Genomic DNA, 9867 nt, shown 5'->3' on the forward strand with positions numbered 1-9867 from the left:
TACTACAGGAACTGACTCCACGGTAGGAGTATCAACACTAACATCTCTCACATAGGCCAGATAAGCATCACACCCCTTCTCAACCATTCGTTGAGCCTTAAGAAATGAAAAATCCTTGCTAGGAACATAATCCAAGGTACCTCTCCACTCTAGCCGCGGTAGACCTTGCATAGCCAACGTCACCGTCTTGGCGTGACAATCAAGGATAGCATGATAGGGAGACAACTAGTCCATGCCCAAGATAATATTGAAATACACCATACTGAGCAATAATAAATCATCTCTCGTCTCAAAACCACTGATAACAATCAAACACGACCGATACACGCAGTCAACAATAATAGAATCACCCACGGGTGTAGATACATAAATAGAAGAACTCAAAGAATCACGGGCTATGCCCAAATACGGGGCAAAATAAGATGACACATAAGAATAAGTGGAGCCTGGATCAAATAAGACTGATGCATCCCTATGACAGACCGGAACAATACATGTGATAACAGAATCGGATGCAACTGCCTCCGTCCTAACAGGAAGGGCATAATATCTGGCCTGGCCTCCCCCTCTAGGGCGACCTCTACTTATCCGACCTCCATCTCTAGCTAGCTGTGCAGGTGGAGTGGAAACTAGTGCAGTAATCATGGCCTTAGAAGCCTGAGGGCCCTGTGGAATGGGTGGGGCCTGAGAATTCTGTGGAGGTGCACCCCTCCTAAGTCTGGGGCAATCCCTCATGATATGACGAGTGTCACCACACTCAAAATAAGCCCTCGGAGGACGTGGCTGTTGGGACTGGCTCGGGCCTGATCAGCCGGACTGACCGTTGAAAGCACCCCATACAGGAGGTACAGTAGACACTGGCGGGGTATAATATGGAACCTGAGGTCTGGGAGTAGCCGAAATACCGCTCGAAGCTGGAAGTGTTGAATGAATAGGATGACTCACATAGCCTCTACCATGACGGGCTGCAGCTGGGGCACGAGAATTGTTATATGCGCCAGAATCTCGAGGTCTCTTAGCTTCCCTCTCTTCTCTCTTCTGGATTCGCATACCCTCCAATATCCTAGCAATTGACACCACCTGCTAGTATGCAATGTCCATCTTCAGCTCTCGGGCCATACTGGAATCTAATACTAGGGTGGAGCCCCTCAATAAATCGACGAACCCGCTCTCGAACAGTAGCAACCAAGGTTGGTGCATGCCTAGCCAAATCACTAAATCGGACCGCATACTCTGACACAGTCATAGAACCCTAGCGCAATTGTTCAAACTCCGCGCGCCATGCATCTCTGAGACTCTGAGGAACTTATCTGAAAACTGAGTTCAAGTGAGTGAAGCTGCCTCAGCCGGAGTATCCAACTCGTATGCCCGCCACCACTGGTAGGCCGATCCTATAAGCTGGAATGCAATGAAAAAACCCCCACTAGAATCCACAATACCCATAGTACGGAGGATACGGTGACATTCCTCAAGAAAACCCTGAGCATCCTCTGAAGCCAAACTCCTGAAAGTGGAAGGGTGGTACTTCTTGTACCTCTCGAGCCGGAGTTGCTCCCCCTCAGAAACTGCTACCCTAACCTCGGGCCAAACTGGGACAACTGGCTGCACTGGTATAACCTTTAGAGCATGGTCAACCTGGGCCCGTGGCTCTGGGGCACGGGCAGTAGGGGTTTGTGCTCCTCCCCCGACCTGAGATATGGCAGGAACGAGTGGAATCAACCCTGCTTGAGCTAGAGTGCCAAACATGCTCAAAAATTGAGGAAGAGTCTCTTTAAGTGCAGGAGTAGTAACAGACGTCTCAGGTGCCTGCTCTGCAATAGCTCGTGCAGGTGCTCTGGCTGCACCACGTGGTCTTCCTCGGCCTCTTCCCCGGCCTCTTGCGGCTCCAACAGAGGGCGTGGGTGTCTAATAATCGGATCCAGTTATGCGTGTCCTCATAATCTGTGAGAGAATAGAAAGACAAGGGTTTAAAATTTCGAAGTCAACAATGTGCACGATAAGGAATCAAAGAAGTGAACATTTTCCTAACAGTTCCACAGCCTCCCGAAGATAAGTACAGACGTCTCCGTACCGATCCGCGAGACTCTACTAAACCTGCTTGTGACTCATAACACCTATGAACCTAGAGCTCTGATACCATCTTGTCACGATCCCAATTTCCCTTGGTAGGATGTCATGATGGCACCTAGTCTCTAAGACTAGGTAAGCCTATCAATTATGCGGAATACAAAACTGAAACTCAAATCTTAACAACTGAAATAAATAAGAATGGAAACTTAAATAATAACAACTCCAAAGATCCGATAGAAATAAGTCACAAGCTTCTAAGAATTTATTCTAAGTGTCTCTATACATCAGAGTCTAAAGAGAATAAGGAAAGCAACACAATAAGGATAGAAGGGGACTCCGAGGTCTGTGGAGGCTGGCATCTATACCTTGAAGTCTCCGCGTGCAGCTAGTTCACTGATACCTGGTCTGATGGGAAGTACCTGGATCTACACAAAAAGATGTGCAGAAGTTTAGTATGAGTATACCACATCGGTATCCAATAAGTACCAAGCCTAACCTCGGTAGAGTAGTGACGAGGTCAGGTCAGGCCCTACTGGAAATAATAAAAAGACAGGGTGAAAAGTGTAACAATATAATAATAAAAATAACAATGGAAATGAATCAAGTAGTATGTCACAATTTAACTACACAGAACAAGGGCACCTCACAGAAGGAAAACAAAAATTTACAACTTTAAGGAAAACACAAAATAACCAAAGGCAAATGCAGCCGTAAAGAAGTATCAACAAGGGCACTCCCGAGGTACCGCCTCGTAGTCCCAAATCATAAATAAATTCATAATATCTCATTTTTCTTATATCACCGTGGAATCCTTCACATTTAATTTTTAAAGAATATATTTTTTCCGAAATAGCATCTCACGTTTTAGCCACCCTTATCACACCACATGACTTCTAGTAGTTCCTCTATTAGCCAGGCGTATCAAGCCACCCTTATCTCACCGCATGCGTTTCAACACCCAGACCTTATACCACCGCATGCGTATCAATATCACAATATATCACAATTTTTACCTTAAGTGCCCAAATATTTCAACTTGCCAAAATAAATCAACGACAACAATATTTTCCACAATAAGGAGCTCACGGCTCAATCACAATGAGTATAAAAATCTCACAAAATACTCGAAAATGAATAACTCAACAAAAATAATATTTCACAATTTTTAGTACGTTGCCTCAATACCAAATTTAAAAATGTCAAACATTTTATATTAATAATAATTCAATTAAGAAATTCAACTTTCAAATATTGAGCACAGAATAAAAGAAACAAAGTTTTAACTAAACAGGTAAAGCAATTAGCAGGAAAAATATCAGGCAAATTTAAAATATGAAAATAGATCAATGATGATGAATATATCTAGATAAAATAATTTAATTAATGTGTAACAGAGATCTACACAATTTAAAAACAGAGTTTTTTCACATTTAGCTCGTGCACACACTCGTCATCTCGCGTACACAACTTTTCACACATCACAATTATCGTTTCAATACCAATCCTAAGGGGCATTTCCCCCACACAAGGTTAGACAAGTCACTTACCTCGAACCGGATAATTCTTTACTCTGTTATTCCTTTGCCTCGTGAATTGGCCTTCGAAAACCTCGTATCTAGTCGCAATTAATTATATTTAATCAATACAAATTATTAAAAATTAATTTCATATAAAAATACTAATTTTCCAACAAAATCCAAAATTTAACTCAAAAATCGCATGTGGGGTCCACGTCTCGGAACCCAACAAAAGTTACAAAATATGAACGCTCATTCAACCACGAGTCCAACCATACTAAAATCACTAAATTCTGACATCAACTCGACCCTCAAATCTTCAATCTAAACTTAGGAATTTTCACACTTTTTCCAACTTAATCCACCAATTAAATATTAAAAACTACCATAGATTCGGGTACTTTAACCAAAATTGAGTTAAGAACATTTACCCTGATATTTTCCTCAAAAATCTCCCAAAAATCGCCTCTCCCCGAGCTCCAAATCGGTAAAAATGGAATTTTCAGAACTTAAATTTTCTGCCCAGCGATTCCTTCTTCGCGAACACGGCTAGTGCCTCGCGTTCGCTAAGTACAAATTTGCTGTCCAGAAATTTCTTCATCGCGAATGCGGCCAGTGCCTCGCGTTCGCAAAGCACAAAATGTTGTTGGCCGGATTTCTTCTTCGCGAACGCGATACTGCCCTCGCGAATGCGTAGGCCAAAAGCGTAAAGTCCCCAGTCTGCCTCTCTCTTCTTCTTCGCGAACGCGACTTCCCTCTCGCGTTCGCGATGCACACTCGCCCAAACATTCGCGAACGCGTTGTCCTCTTTGTGAACGTGAAGAAAAAATCTTCGCCTGCCTCCAGGTACTCTTTGCGAACGCGAGACCTTCCTCGCGAACGCGAAGAAGAAACCAATAGCAGCAGGTTCAGCAGTTTCAAGCTTCCGAAATGCGCCGAATATGATCCGAATTACGCCAGGCCCTCGAGACCTCAACCAATAATACCAACATGTCCTAAAATATCATACGGACTTAGTCAAAATCTCAAATCACATCAAATAGCGCTAAAATAAAAAATCACACCCCAATTCAAGCTTAAGGAAACTTAAGAATTTCCAACTTCTACATTCGATGTCGAAACCTATCAAATCAAATATGATTGACCTTAAATTTTGCACACAAGTCATAAATGACATAACAGAGCAATGAAAAATTTCAGAATTAGATTCTGACTCCGATATCAAAAAGGCAACTCCCCGGTCAAACTTCCAAACTTAAATTTCTATTTTAGCCATTTCAAACCTAATTTATCTACGGACTTCCAAATAATTTCGACACTCTCCTAAGTCCAAAATCACCATACAGAGCTATTGGAATCATCAAAACTCTATTTCGGGGTCGTTTACACATAAATTAATATCCGATCAACCTTTTTAACTTAAGTCAACGGAGATGGAAGGGAGATAGAAGAGAGAGAGAGAGAGAGAGAGAGAGAGAGAGAGAGAGAGAGAGAGAGAGAGAGAGAGTGAAAAGATGAAAATGGGGAAGAAACCCGTCTAGTCTCTGCTATTTATATAAATTGACTAAAACCAACCGACTTCGGTCGGTTTCTTCATTAAATTAATATTTTAAAAAATTTAAAATTAAAATACCGATCGCATTCGGTCAGAATATTTAATTAAAACTTATTTTGGTTGGTAAATTATGTTTAAAAATCAATTGCCTTGGGCGGGAAAGAATAATTTCAAATATACCGACCGATTTCGATCGATATTTTTAAAAATTTTAATTAAAAATTATTTTGGTAGATAATATGCAAGTATGACCATGTCTTGGTCAAAGATTGACCAATTTCCGACCGACCTCAGTCGAAATTTGCATATCTTTGTTTTGGGACCATTATTTTCATTGTCAAAAATATTTTCTTTGACTTTTGCGACCATTTTACTTATATTCCGACCGATTTCGATCGGTTTTAGTTTCGACCGATATCGGTCGGTATTCTGCGGATGAATTTTGTCAGTTTTCTAGTAGTGTCACGTAGGATCAGAAAGGAATTTAGTTCGCCTTTTTTAGTAACTGCTTTACCTTTAAGGTGAGACTTTTCGATTCGAATTCAAATTTTAGTTGCACACTAGTAAAAATATTGGATGCCAAAAAAGAAATCAAATAAAAAGGAATATAGCCACGTTGACAACAAGAAGCGGAAGCTGATAAATAATCCTAGTCTTAGGGGGCTGAATATTTTTTGGAAGGTGAAGACAGAGAGGAAAGCCATTTTAATTATGGTGGATTGGTTCTTTTCTCAAATGGTGTTTTTGTTGCATGAGCTGTTTTTGATTCTAATTTGTGTTGTTAATTTTTTTCTTTTTCTTTTCCTTTTTTACCTTTTCAGGAGAATATAATAAAGCTAGTGTACCAACTAAAGTCGACCGACCAACTTTGATCGGTAAAAAAATCGATCAAAAAATCGACCAAAGTTGGTCGGTTTTTCAAAATATGTTTTTTTAAATTTTTTTTTTACGAAACCGACCAACTTTGGTTGGTTTTCTTTGGCGCAAAAATGCGGGAAACTATTTTTGAGTCCCGCAAAATTTATGTTTCAATTCAATTAATATAAATAAAAATTAATATTAAAAAAACCGACCAAAATTGGTCGGTTAATTCGGCGGGTCATTTAAAAAAACCGACCAATTTTGGTCGGTAATTTTACTTTTTAATAAAACCGACCAACTTTGGTCGGTTATTTTCGTGCGAAAATACAATTAAAGAGTATAAATCAAATAAAAGACAGTCTTAAAATAAAATGTACAAATGGTCTAGTGGTAGAATAGTATCCTGCCACAGTACAGACTCTGGCTCGATTCCCAAATGGTGAAGGTTTTTTTACATAATTAAAATACCGACCAACTTTGGTCGGTTTTTTTTGCAATATTTTTTTTTTTTGAATTTAATTGACCGACCAACTTTGGTCGGTATTCCTTTCCGACCACAAAAATACCGTCCACACGTAAATGGTCGCGTTTTGGTCGGTTTTTGGCCATTACCGACCAACGTTGGTCGGTTTTTTGGTCGGTTTTTACCGGATTTCTAGTAGTGTTAGCTCATAATTTTTCTTTTTTGGTGGCTAATAAGCTCATCAATCATTTTCTTCGAAAACTTTTCTTGCAGAAGAAATAATATATGTTACACCACTACTCTTAAGATAGAGAGTATATATACATATGTCAGTATATATATATGCCGGGGTAACAGAGAATCTATATATAAATATTGGTAGAGTTGAGCCAATAAAGAGGCGGAAGCAGGATTTAATCTTTACGAGTTTGGATTTAAATTTTTACTATATTTATTTAATTTATTGGATTTGAGATCTATTATTTGTACTTATCCATGATGATTTTTAACACATATCTATTATTATTACTATATTAAAAGCACGAAAACCCTTAGCGAAATGTCGTTCATATTTTTTACCCCTTTAAAATACAGTTTACATTGGACAAATTAGTCATTTGATTATTTTTCTAATATTTAGGACTTTAAAGTCAATTAAAATATTACATATTAAATTATTTTCTTATTTAAATTAATATAGGAAGTCCTAATATTTAGAATTTTGAAATCAATTAGTACTTTATTCTATAAAACTATAAGGAAAAACATAAAATCTAACGTGTGAACTTTTTTATAACATATTTTTTTAAGGTGTGGATTCCAAACGGCAAAGTACTCTTACGTGGGAGCAAAAGTCTTGAAATAATGAAACTTAAACTAAATTATCAAACAGGTTATAACATTGAAAATTTACCTTATATAAATCTTATAGATAAATTATATAAAAATAATAAACAAAATAAATAACGGAAAGATTTAAAAATATCAAAGAAAGAGTAAGTATGGGGTTCTTGGATAATAAAAGGTGATCCACTTTCTAATAATGTTTTACTTTTTCATATATGAATTTACTCATTTTATCTTACAACATTTAAAATCGACCAGAATATTCCATTAATAATATTATTCTATATTATATCTTTAGCTTTCAAATTTTTTAATTATTTATTATATTTATTCAAATGTTGAGAAAAAGTCAATTATAACTCAGAAAGTATCAGTGATTCCAATAAGATAATTTATGAAAATCTTTTAACTTTTTTAAATAATGATAAATCAAGCTAAATATAAGTGGATTTCTTGATTAAAAAATAATTGTGGTTCTAAGAAATTATTCGAATTTTAGATTTTTTTGGTATATAATGATTGTTAATTCTTTGAGATATACAAAAGTTTTTTTTAACTTGTTTGGAACATGTCTTGCAAGGATGTTTTCCACCCATTCGATTTTTTAACTATTTTCAAAAGGGAATTCCTTTTGAAAAATTCTAACTAGAATTAAATATTTCAAATTTAGAATAAGGTAACATTAAAAATTTGAATAAGCCAATTTTGTTTTTTTCAAATTCATCACATAAGTGAAATCATTTTCTAGTTGCACAATTCTTAAGGTATATAAATTATTTTCATAAAAACCGTTGGTGATGAAAGAAAGAAGGTATGTAGTTGGATCGATGCTTCGCCTCATTCGAGCTCCTCGGAAACCTTGACTCTTCAATAAATTAAATTCATCTTAACTTAAGAAAACTGGTACTTTCTCTTTGCCTTACCATCTTTTCTCAGCGGAACAATATTAAGATTTTTAAGTTGTTATATGTTCTAGCTGAAACTGAACAGGAAGCAAGATAACTTGTGAAATTGAAGTTATGAAAGTATAAAGTTGATTTTTTTTAGTTAAACTATTAGCCGGTAATTGAAAACTTCTATGAAGTAGTTTCTTTTTTTATTGCGTTAGTTATACACGATCAACATTTATAGAGTAAAAATTAAAAATAGCTACATTTACAACTGATAATTGAAAAATAACCACAGTTTCAAAAGCAATCGAAATTTAGCCACTTTTTCTTGTAAAGATAAAATATGAAAAAATACCCATAAAAATCCAAAAATATTCCAGCGTAATATGCTGGAGTTCAAATATTTTACATATGAGATTCTAACATAATGTGCTGGAATTTTATAATGAGCTGGAGTTCTAATAAAATATACTGAAAGTTTACGCAAGAGCTCCAAAATCCAGCATATTATGCCGGAACTTTCTGTATTTCAGCAAAATAGTGGCTATTTCAGTGACTACAAACACTGGCGATTTTTCAATTACCAGTTGATAAGTGGAGATTTTGACTACTTATTAGCACCTTTTTGCTTTTCTTTTAGTGTATTTATTTATGTTCACGAAACTAATAAAAGTGTGCAAATTGCAGGAATGTTGGATGTTTGGTCACCTATAATGAAATCCGACTCAAAAAGGAGTGTTCTGAATCACAAGGCAAGAAAGGACGCAGAACTAAAGAAGTGCGGTCCGCAGAAGAAAGTGCGGACCGCATAATTTCATCTGCGGCCGCAGATCAAGTGAAAGAGCCCAGTAGAAATTTGTCCAATCTGCGGACCTCACATGAATTGTGCGGGCGCAGAACAAGGCATACATTGACAAATTATTCAAAGTTCAGAGAGTGTGCAAAAGACTAAGACCTAAAGCCTTGCTGAAGTGCGGACCGCACAAGAATTGTGCGGCCGCAGAAGATGCTTCGCAGCCGCAATCCAGAATTGTGCGGCTGTAGAATCCAAGATCTTGCCAACTGAAGAAATCTGCGGACCGCACATGAAATTGTGTGGCCGTAGAACCTCCTGAGGGGCATTTTTGTCAGCGAATTTTTTACCACTATAAATAGACGAGTTTCACAATCTTAATTCAAGTTTCGAAGTTTGAGTTACTGTAACTGTTACATTTTTCCATTTTAGGAATTTTGTGATTGTTTTAGGTCTTAAACACCATATTTTACCATTATAATCTTAGATTATGAGTCTAATTAGCATTTCTTCTTCATTTTCTTCAATTCTCACTATGAGTAGCTAAATTCTTACTAGGGTTGTGACTCAACCCTGGTATATAAACCTTATGGGTATTTAATTTAATACTTGTTTATGATTGGGTGTTGATTATCTAACTTAGTTTATACTTCAATTTTAGAATTAATGATTACAAACATTGATTCATGCCATTTTGACTTATTTTCTACTTGAGAAAGATGGACCTAGTCTAGGATAACTTGGCTAATAAGAAATTGGGCTAATTGAGGGTTTGATTAGCTTAATTAAAGGGTTCAAACTAGAGATAGTGAGAACCCTACTTGAGTTCAAACCTCACATATGTGCGCACTCACAGAGCGTGACACTCACAA

Source organism: Nicotiana tomentosiformis, chromosome 4 (assembly GCF_000390325.3).
Source record: "Nicotiana tomentosiformis chromosome 4, ASM39032v3, whole genome shotgun sequence".
In the NCBI taxonomy this organism is placed as follows: Eukaryota; Viridiplantae; Streptophyta; class Magnoliopsida; order Solanales; family Solanaceae; genus Nicotiana; species Nicotiana tomentosiformis.